Genomic DNA, 11,818 nt, shown 5'->3' on the forward strand with positions numbered 1-11,818 from the left:
GTTGGAAACATCCTCTTATGTCCACTCTATCTAGACCTTTCAACATTGTTCTTCCGGTGTGTGTAGGAAGGGTCATAGAAGAGGTAATAGAAAGGTTTGGCTTTAAACTCACCACAAGCTTTTCCATCTTCACTAATTAAGATTTATTGCACACGAGCACATGCAAGAACAGCTCCACCTGCTCTCTGGATAACTGGAATACAATGAAAAGCAATCTGGCTGGTCCCTCCTTTGGGATACCATGCTCCACGCTTATAGTGGTGTACCAGTAATGCATTCATTACAAAGCTGGTGTCTTTGGGAGGAACAACTAGAGAGGCAAAGGGACTGTGATTTTTCCTGTAAGTAACCTGCACATTCATGCAATAATTTTGTTCTTTCTGAAATTATTACTCCAGTAGCATAACATTGCAAGCATATATTAAACTCCACAATAGAACAGAATTGCGAATTGACTGGAGTTTTAGGTTACATCCACAGAAAGGATTTGCTGATCGATTTCTCATCTTCAGATGATTATATTTAGAAATATAATATAATAATATAATTTCTCTGCGTGATATTAGTATGAACTCTTAACGGTCTAGAAATCCACCCCTAATGTGCATCACCAAACATGATATTTGGCAGTTACTACATGTTTTAGCCTGTTTCTGAAATTTGATTTCATTGAATTGAATTCAATTCAAACTTTCAAAATGCAGCTGCAATTCTACAGCACATTTTTCACTTTTGACCAGGGATGAATATCAAAGAAAACATGTTTTAACGATACTTTGTCTACCATTTTAACTATTTGGAGGCATATTTACATATAAACATCCAAGCATTCATTTGCTAATATTGCACAGTACAGATCCTAAGCATTAATTGTTTTTTTTATCAAACTTTTTAAAATTATTGCATATGCAGTTAATTAGCCTGAACAGTTGACTTCAAATCCCACAGAAGTGGGAAAGTAATTAAGTACATATATAAAGAGATTAAAATCTAGAACTTTAAATTAAATGTTATTGTTAATAATAAAACAAGAAACATTTATCAGTGCCTAATCTTGTCAAGGCTAACATGTGACTTCAGATCAATAGCAACATTGCTGGATTTTAACTGCCCTGTGAAATGGTCAAGCAAGCCAATTCAAAAGTTCTTTTTTTATCATTTTAAAATTGATCACATATATCTCCTATAGTATATTTTACATATTGCTCTGGATTGTTGCCACAAAAGAACAAATTTCATGACATACAGTACGTCAGTGATAATAAATCAGATTCTGATTCAAGGGAAATAATTGAGGGACATCAATAACTGGCCCTGCCAGCTACAGAGTTCCAGGGCTAATCCAGAGCATTAGGTATGTACAATGAAAGAAATTTTTTAAAAAACATTTTGCCATGCTCCTAAATCTGCGGATGAATAAAAACAAAATGAATTGTAAAGATAGACAGGATGACAACTGAATCTGCACAGGAGAGGCATTAGTAGGTAAATGTGATAACTTTACAAATTATTCTACCTGAGATCTTATAGTTGTAGCAAACACGAAGAGCGTGGTGGAACATAGAAACATTCTCTTACCCGTGAACATATAGCAAAAGACGGCTCTTAGATCTGGGTTTTCCCTCAGCTCATTAACAACATGAGTAACACTTGTGCTTGCCGCCTTAAATATCGTGGAGATCCAATGGATAATGCCAGTTCTGACAAGAAATTTGGCCAATGGAAGGGGAATCATTTTCAGGATAGCCATCAGAGGTACTTGTTTTGAAGCTTGCTGCAATGTCAATAAAAATGACCCTATTTACTATTCTTGGAACTGTCTGGTCTTTACGACATTTAGAAGCAATGTGTTGAACAGAAGACCACTACATCTTCCTTGTCTGTGAGACAACTTCAATTAGATGCGCATTAAAGAAGTCATTGGATGGAATATTTCTTATGTACCATTAATTGAGCCAAAACATGCTGGTGTGAGCCTACTGCCCACAATTGACCTGCAGTCACTTTGTGTCCAAACATACATTACCTGATCCAATGCAGAGGTACTCACCTGCTGGCCTGTGCCTTCCCAACCTCAGCGGTGAAGCATGAGTGGTGGCAAAGCTTTAAACTACACATTGAACCAACCCCAAACATTCAGCTGTTTAAGATGTTCCTGCATTCTTTGACATACAGCAACCCTTAACAGCTAGCAAAAAAAATGAAACACATTAACTTCTTTATGAAAAGGTGACTTGATAGTCGTGTACAAGATGATAAGAGACATAGATCGAGTGAATAGCCAGAGACCTTTTCCCAAGGCAGAAATGGCTAATACGAGGGGGCATAGTTTGAAGGTGATTGATCGAAGTATAGGAGGGATGTTAGAGGTGGGTGCGTGGAACGCCCTGCCTGGGGTGGTGGTAGGGGCAGATCCATTAGGGGCACTTAAGAAATTCTTAGATAGGCACATGGATGATAGAAAAATAGAGGACTATGTGGGAGGGAAGGGCTAGATTGATCTTAGAATAGGTTAAAAAGTTGGCACATAAGACCATAAGACATTGGAGCAGAATTAGGCCATTCAGCCCATCGAGTCTGGTCTGCCATTCCATCTTGGCTCTCAACCCCATTTTCCTGCCTTCTCCCCCTTACCCTTGACTAAGAACCTGTCAACCTCCACTTTAAATAAAGCCAATGACTTGGCACACCAGCCGTCTGTGGCAATGAATTCCACTGATTCATTATCGTCTGGCTAAAGAAATTCCTTCTCATCTCTATTCCTAATGGACATCCCTCTATTCTGAGGCCGTGCCCTCTAGTCTTAAACTCCTCCACTATAGGAAGCATCCTCTCCACATCCACTCTATACTTGAGGCACTCTGCTGGTCAGGGTTGACGATGGATATTGCTTTCTAGATGTCTACGTGATACACAAGCCAGTAAGCGAGGCAGGGCAATACAATATGGGGACTAAGTTGTGGCCTATGCAGCAAGCTCCCCTTCTCCGCACAGCAGATGAATTCAAACGGCAGTTTGGCAGCAGAGGCATCGTAGGAGTTTCCAGTCAGTGTTAAACTCAGTGTAAGACTGCCTTAGGGACTTCAGCTCCAGATTTTTCCTCGGGGTTTACTCCCAAAGCCTTCCCCATGAGTGGGTGTAGCCGCAAGGCAGTAGAGGTTAGAGATCAGATTTCTTTCTCCTAGATGAGTTTTCCTTCTGCTCGATGAGCTGCCAACCACAGCTGACAAGCCCAATCTGCCCAAAGTGACTGGTTTTAAGGTGCCAGTAACCTGCCTTTGCCCCTTCTCCTGTCAATAGCAATGGTTCTACCGGATTTAATAGCTAAGACAGTGGTCCCCAACCTCTGGGCCACGGACCGATACCCATCCGCGAAGCATGCAGGGGTACAGTGGTAGCCAGAACGCACCCAGCACATCTTTAAGAAAAAAAGCCAAAATAAACAAGCTAATTAATTAGGTGCTGCCCGGCACGTAAATGTCGGCCCAGGTCATGAACTTCCTCTGGATCCTCTCTAATGCCAGCATATCTTTTCTTAGATAAGGAGACCAAACTGCTCACAATACTCCAAGTGCAGTCTGACCAATGCCTTAGAAAGCCACAGCATTACATCCTTGCATATTCTAGTCATCTCAAAATGAATGCACATTGCATTTGTCTTCCTTACCACTGACTTGATCTGCAAGTTAATCTTTAGGTAATCTTACACAAAGACTCCCAGGTCCCTTTGCACCTCTGATTTTTGTACTTTCACCCCATTTAGAAAATATCTTATGCCTTTATTCCTTCTACCAAAATGCATGATCATACACTTCCTTACACTATATTCCATCTGCCCATTCTCCCAATATGTCAAAGTCCTTCTGCCGACTCCTGCTTCCTCAACACTACCTGCCCCTCTACCTTTTGTGTCATCTGCAAACTTGGCCACAAAGGTATCAATTCCGTCTTCCAAATTATTGATGTGTAATGTAAAAAGAAGTACTCCCAACAACAACCCCTTCGGAACCGACTAGTCACCAGCATCCAACCAGAATAGGCCCACTTCATTCCCACTCTTTGCGTCCTGCCAGTCTACAATCTTCTATCGATGCTCGTATCTCTCCTGTAATATCATGGGCTCTTATCTTGTTCAGCAGCCTCATGTGTGGCACTTTTTCAAATACCTTCTGAAAATTGAAGATTACAACTTCCACTGACTCTCCTATGACTATCCTGCCTGTTATTACCTCAGAGAATTCCAACAGATTTGTCAGGCAAGATCTTCCCCTCAAGGAAACCATGCTGACTCTGGACCATTTTATCAAGAACCTCCCAGTACCCCCAAAACCTCACCATTTATAATCTAATCCAACATCTTCTCAACCACTGAGGTCAGGCTAATTCCCTTTCTTCTGCTTTCCGCCCTCTTGAGGAGTAGAGTGACATTTGCAATTTTCCTGTCGTCCAGAACCATTCCAGAATCTAGTGATCCTTGAAAGATCATTACTAAAGCCTCCACAATCTCTTCAGCTACCTCTTTCAGATCCCTGGGGTGTAATCCATCTGGTCCAGGTGATTTAACTACCTTCAGATGCTTCAGTTTCCCAAACACCTTCTCCTTAGTAATAGCAATGATACTCACTTCTGCCCTCTGACACTCAAGTTTCTGGCATACTGCTAGCGCCTTCCACAGTGAGGACTGGTGCAAAACATGATTCACATGACTGCATGGGCCAAACACCCGAGCAATCACATTGTCAAGTTTGCTGATGCCATGACAGTGGTGGGACTCATCACCAACAACATTGAGATAGCCTACACCAGAACTCAAGACGTGGTGCAAGGCAAATAACCTTTTCCTCAATGTCAACAAGACAAAGGAGATGGGTATTGACTTCTGTAGAGCTCGCACCACTCACACCCCTCTTTACATCAGTGACACAGCGGTGGAAACTGCCAGAGTACACATCTCACACAATATCTCCTGGTTCCAGAACACATCCTACACAATCAAGAAATCTCACCAAAGCCTCTAATTTCTGAGGAAGCTGAAGAGAGCTGGACGTTGCACATCCATACTCAGATCATTGTACAGATGCACAGTAGAGAGCATCCTGTCAGGCTGCATCACAGCATGGTACAGAAACTGCACCGCAACAGACTGGAAGGCTCTACAACAGATAGTTAAAACTGCCCAGCGCATCATCAGCACCAGCCTCCCCACCATCAAGGGCAAGTACACAGAAAGGTGCCAGAAAAGGGCCACTAACATCATGAAGCACCTACCCTGCTCATGGACCATTTGCCCAACTCCCATCAGGGAGAAGGCGACGACGTAGCATTCATGCCAGGTCCCCCAGTCTCAAAAAGTTACTTTCCCTAAGCAGTAAGGCTGATCAACACCTCCACCCACTAACCCCACCACTACTTTATTATTTCTCATCAATCACCCTATCCATAGCCTAGCGTCACTTCACAAACATACAATCACCCTATGTACATAAGCTACCTTATGTATTGATAATTATTGCGTGTTTTTCATTATCTTTATCTTTTGTGTTTTTTTTTTGTGCTGTATTGGGTCCAGAGGAATGATTATCTCACTCTCCTTACAATTGTGTACACAGAATGAATCTTGAATCTTGAATCTTGAAAGTTCATCCACCATTTCTTTGTCCTCCATTACGACTTCTCCAATGTCATTACCAGCAGTCCGATATCTACTCTCACCTCTCTTGCATGAACATCATGCGCTGAAGGGCCTGTACTGTGCGATGTTCTATGTTCTAAAACACTTTAAATTAATAAAATGCACTGCACAAATCATGAGTAATTATGTAAAGGAAATTAATTATTTTGCCGTCTCTTCCTTGCAGCCATTACCATTTCCTTGAAGTCAACGGGTTTGAGGACCCCATTTCAGTCCTCACTCAGCACCAGCACAGGGTCTGGGAGTCAATTCCTCAAATGGAGAATCTCAGTGAGATGGAACTCTTTGGGGTGTCCACCAGCAGAGTGTGCCGTAGCATAGAATCATAGAATTTTACTGGAGGCCATTCAGACCTTCAGGTGCATGCCAGCCACTATGATTACTCAGCAAGTTCCAGTCTCCTTTTCTTGCATCGAGATCATGGAATGATTACCATTTAAATATGTGATTATTAATGGTTCTTTATTTTTCTTTTTATTTACTTATTGATACACTGTGGAGTAGGCCCTTCCAGCACTTCAAGCCACTCTGCCCCGGCAACCCCACAACCCCAATTAACCCTAACCCAATTACAAGACAATTTACAATGACCATTTAACCTACCCGGCATGTCCTTGAGCTGTGGAAGGAAACCGGAGCACCCAGGGAAATTCCACACATTCCACAGGGAGGATATACAGAAACTCCTTACAGTACGGTGCTGGAATTGAACTTCTATCTCCAGTTAGCCCCTAGCTGTGATAGCGTTGTGCTAACTGCTACACTACCTGTTCTTGCATGAAATCATGAAATGATCACCATTTAAATATGTGAATATTTATGGTTCTATTCAGTATGGCCATCTTTTATTGGTAAAACACAGGCCATTATGTCTCAGGACTTACTACATTACTCTTTCAAAGGAGTATGACTATCATTGTTTTTCAAAGGATGAAAGTGGTTCACTGCTATCCTTTTATCAATTTAATGGAATATAGTTAACAGCCTCTGTAAAAGGTTTCTGAATGCCTGATACACATAAAGTAGCCACTAGATGGAGCTGAAGGACTAATAAGGGATGAACAATGGCTCAAACTGAAAGCTCAAGCCACTTAGACTAAAATCACATGAGAAGAGCAACATTTATGGTAAAATATCCACAATGTATTTGATCAGTTTGCTTTATTTTGTTTAAGACATTCATGACCAACTAGTATTATTGAAACGGAGAAGGAATTCCTTGGAGGATGATACATTCTGCATTCAATGCCATTAGTACTGCAGAATTAGCACACAGAATGAAGCCTTTGGCCCATTATTCTTTCAATGACCAGTCACACCCATTCTTAGTTTGCTGCTTTCTGCCTGAATTGTTATAAATTTCGTGGCTGAGATTACCTGTCAATTTTCCCTCTTCCAATTTATTGATGCTTTTGCTTAGAATCTAGCAAACTCCAATTTCTTCCAATAAAACTTTGGTAAATTAAATATTTGACATACTGACTGTGAATTAATTGGAAGTTTATATTGTCCATGTTTTCACTTAAACAACGAGAGGAAAGGAAACAGAAATGTTTTGGGGTAAACAGAAATACTGGTTTTTGGAAGTCCCTTAGTTTTTCTGACACTAACATATCAAAAATAAAATCTAATATATTTAAAATTACCTTTACAAGTGTCATAAATTTCTCTATTGCTTGCTCCTCCTGAGGAAATTGCCTCTTCAAAGCATCAATAAACCCCTGTTTGCCTCTGTGAAGTTCATATTTACGAGAGTTGTCACCTTTACCCAGGATTATATTATCATATTGATATCCATTCGAAGCCACTCCACCTGCCCATCAGTGATTTGGTCCATGATGATATGCAGCATTCCACACTCATGCATTTGTCCTAAATAATGGACACCTGAGGCCAAAGGAAGGAGTTAGTTAACCTCATGAATTTTATGCCATGACAACCAGAGCTCAGCTTTTCTGATTTCTCATCTGTGCTGTTATCTAATTCAGTTCTACCAGCAGATGGAGAAATAAGGCAGCTTCCTGCTCCTGCCCCACTGAACCTGTGCCCTCATACCTTGACTCCATGACTCCATTCTTATCCCCCTTGGTTCAGTCCCTTTCCACCTACATCCAAGACATTTCTCATGCTCTCGATCTCCTCACTAGCTTTTAATTCCCTGTCCCTGATCACCTCATTTTCACCATGGATGTTCAGCCCCTATACACTTCAATCCACCATCATGAGGACCTTAAAACACTCCACTTCTTTCTCAATAATAGAACCAACCAGTTCCTCTCCACCACTTCCCTCCTCCGTCTGGCAGAACAGGTCCTCACCCTTAGCAATTTTTCCTTCAGCTCCTGCCACTTTCTCCAGACTCGAGGTGTAGCCATGGGCACCCACATGGGCCCAAGCTACGCCTGCCTTTCTGTTGGCTACGTATGATAGTCCATGTTCCAAGTACTTCACCGGTAATGTTCCCCAACTCTTCCTCCGCTACATTGATGACTGTATTGGTGCTGCTTCATGCACATGCTGAGCTTGTCAATTTTATCAATTTTGTCTCTAACCTCCACCATGCCCTTAAATTCACTTGGTCCATTTCTGACACCTCTCTCCCCTTTCTCAATCTTTCTGTCCCCATCTCTAGAGACAAACTGTTAACCAACATCTTATAAATCAACTGATTTCCATGGCTATCTTCACAATAACTATTCCCACCCTGTCTCCTGTAAAAGTGCTGTTCCCTTTTCTCACTTCCTTTGTCTCTGCCGCATCTGTTCCCAGGATTAGACTTTCCTTTCCAGGTCATTAGAGATGTCCTTCTTCAATGAACAGGGTTTCCCTTCCTCCACCATTGATGCTGCACCCACATCTTGTCCTTACCTACCACCCTTGGAGCGACGGAGGATGAGAGGTGACCTGATGGAGGTGTGTAAGATGATGAGAGGCATTGGTTGTCTGGATAGCCAGAGGCTTTTCCCCAGGCCTGATGGCTAACACAAAGGGGCACAGTTTTAATGTCCTTGGAAGTTGGTACAGAGGGGATATCAGGTGTAAATTTCTCACAGAGGGTGGTGGGTGTGTGGAATGCATTGTCGGTGACCGTGGCGGGGGCGGATACAACAGGGTTTTTTAAGAAACTCTTAGATAGGTACATGGAGCTTAGAAAAATAGAGGGCTATAGGTAACCCTAGGTAATTTCTAAAGTAAGTACATGTTCGGCACAGTATTGTGGGCCGAAGGACCTGTATTGTGCTGTAGATTTTCTATGTTTCTATTCTGGAATGTTTCCAGAGGATTGGAATATTGCAAATGTCACTTCACTCTTTAAGAAGGGAGGATCAACATCATTGTCCATCCCGCCTTCACCTTGTCTGCCAGAGCAAACTCTTGTTTTATTTTAGCCCTCCTGAGTTTCCTCTTAAGTGCTCTGTTAGTGAATGACCTTTTGCTAAGATTCTCAATGATTAGACTTTGGCATTCCTGGACAGATTTCCTGGACAGGGGTATGTTAGGGATTATTAAACGCAGGGTCTTCAGGAATTGATAGCAGGCTTTAAGAGAAATGAGAGCCAATGTTCACGCAAAGCCTGTTCAAATGTAAACTACAAGTGATAAATTGATAATGAAAAGGAGAGCTTTGGAAGCAAAGATTATGGTCAACAAGAAGAGATACCACTGGTGCACAACAGATGGCCATTCAAAAGATATGGTTAGTAAACTGACGTGCCCATCAATCATTCTTATCTGCATCAGGCAATTTAAGACAATAGGGCCATGTTAAATGGCCTTCAGCAAATCAGGCATCTGATATCTTCAGCTAAGTTATTTTCCATCCTTATGACTGGGATGAAAAAAGTTCACAGATGAGATTCAAGTTGTCACTTAGCACATCAAAGTCACAGGCCTATTTTTTTCAATGAATAATTAAATGTTTGGTGTACCCAGAGATGGGGCCCTGACAACACTAATTCCGGATGTCTGAGGTTCTTATCCTGAAATAATCTTGGACCAGTCATGTGAATTACTTTGTCCCAGAAAAGTGTTTGAACATTCAGAGGTGTTTTGTCAGTTGCAGTGTACTCCCATTGCAAACAGAACTATTTGACAGACACAAAATATTAAAGTAAACAATATCATTGTAGCAATTGAAATTTTATCTTATCATCTGCTGATCCCTTTATTCTTAAGAGAATAAAAACCTAGTGTACAAAGAGTTCCAGATGATTTTCAAGAGTTCCTCCAGAGTTTCTCCAAGAGAAAAAATATTTTCCAGTGTGTCTACTTAAACTGAATAAAGACATTTTACATCTACAGCTCCCGTTTCCATTTGGCTCATTCAGTACAGTTCCTGTCTTGACCACATCCTTTCAAGCATCTCACATAAAGGCCACCTGTCATTATCATAGGCACAATTTACAATTTTGCTTTGTGGATGAGCAAAATGTAATTTCCTAGTCTTCTGTATATTAATGCAATCTGACATGTTAGTGTTCAATTTGTAGAGAAATTCAGAATCACATAATAATTTTTACATTTAAAATTAATCTTAAGTTTTAAAACCTAACAAAATGCTTGAAATAACACAGGACAATAAAAACATTGAAATACATTCAAATCAAGTACTTCAAATAATAATAAAAGAGAAGACATCTTGTTCTTAGACTCATTGAGTTATATAGCGTGGCAACAGGCCACTCAGTCCAACTGGTCCATACCAACCAAGAGTCCCTCCGAAGCTAATCGCACCGGCATGCACATGGCTCACGTCCCTCTAAACCTTTCATATACTTATCTGTCCAAGTACCTTTCAAATGTTGTTAATGTGCCTGTCTCAACCACTTCCTCTGACAGCTCATTCCAGATACGGATCACTCTCTTGGTGAAAAAGTTGCCCGCAGGGTCCGGTTAAAACTTTTCCCTCTTACCTTATGTCCATGTCCTCTATTTCTGTGCATAGTCACCTTATCTGAGGGAACGCAATTCTCTGCAGATATCCTAAGGGTTAAAGTGGAGGATCTGCTCGATGAACCTGTGCCAATCGAACCTGCCACAAGAGGAGGCACAGGTTCGTCGAGCAGATCTTCCACTTTAACCCTTAGAGTACCTGCAGAAGATTGACTTTCCCTTGGAGGACAGCATGGTGCAGTTATCCCGAGATTGGTTGTCCTCCAGTAAAAGATTGTCATTCTGAATGGAAATGCCAGCTTTTAAATGAAAGATTTACACTTTTCTGAATGTGTAACCTAGAGAAGGAAATCTCCACCCAACAACATCCTAATCACTTTGTCATATATCCTACGTTTCTACAGCTCCACTTCATTTCTTAGCTTTGATGCTGATCCTTCCTCAATATCGGAAATCAGGTCTCCATGTTACTATTAGGTTGGTGTGGTTAGGTGCGCAAGCTAAAGATCCAAGTCCAGACTAGACAGTACAGTTAGCAATTAACAGATCAAAACAGGTGAATAGTTATAAATCCAGAAAGCAATTGGACTCTGCACTTGGTACAGCAATGTACTATTAATGGCAAATACATATTTACTGATCAATTCTCCTGGTAACTATTCTGTCTCGAAAACTCTTAATTATTAAAAATCCAAATACCACCCCTTAAAAAAACGGTTTGACTGGCCATAATGATAGTACAAGACTTTCTTTCATTAAAGCCTTCACATCTATCAGAGTAATATTTCATTCTGTTTCAAGGGGCTGTATAGTTTTAATGATTTGCACAATGTAATCAAAGTTAAAGCAACATACCTTGCTTAATGATTTTGTCCCTGGCATTCTGGTCCAGCACCAAAGGTTGAGGTGGTTTTCTTGCATCAACAGCAAAAGGGTTAGGACTTGAGCCAAGAAACAAATAGAAGAAAACAGCTAAAATTCAACAAAAACCAAGGGACAGAAATAGCAGCATACTGATTGAATGTTGATATCAAACTAACAAGAAGTCAAGGTCAAACAGCAACTAAGGGCAAGGGCCAACCAGCTAAAGATAAGTGCTGGAAGTACAATCGTGGACTTGTGCTTTCTCTGTGATGAAAACGTGGTATTTAAACAAAAAAAATATTTTTTTTACATAATTCAATGTCTTATTTTCCATGCTGAAGGCTGAAAAACTAAGCATAATTTGAAGAC

The 11,818-nt window shown here is 41.0% G+C and overlaps 1 pseudogene; it reads right to left on the bottom strand.

The window, feature by feature from the left end:
- The window catches only part of LOC134340639 (all-trans-retinol 13,14-reductase-like), a 41,042-nt pseudogene extending 29,445 nt beyond the window's left edge, over positions 1–11,597 (bottom strand).
- Positions 11,598–11,818: the final 221 nt, after the last annotated feature.

Source organism: Mobula hypostoma, chromosome X1, assembly GCF_963921235.1.
Source record: "Mobula hypostoma chromosome X1, sMobHyp1.1, whole genome shotgun sequence".
Classification (NCBI taxonomy): Eukaryota; Metazoa; Chordata; class Chondrichthyes; order Myliobatiformes; family Myliobatidae; genus Mobula; species Mobula hypostoma.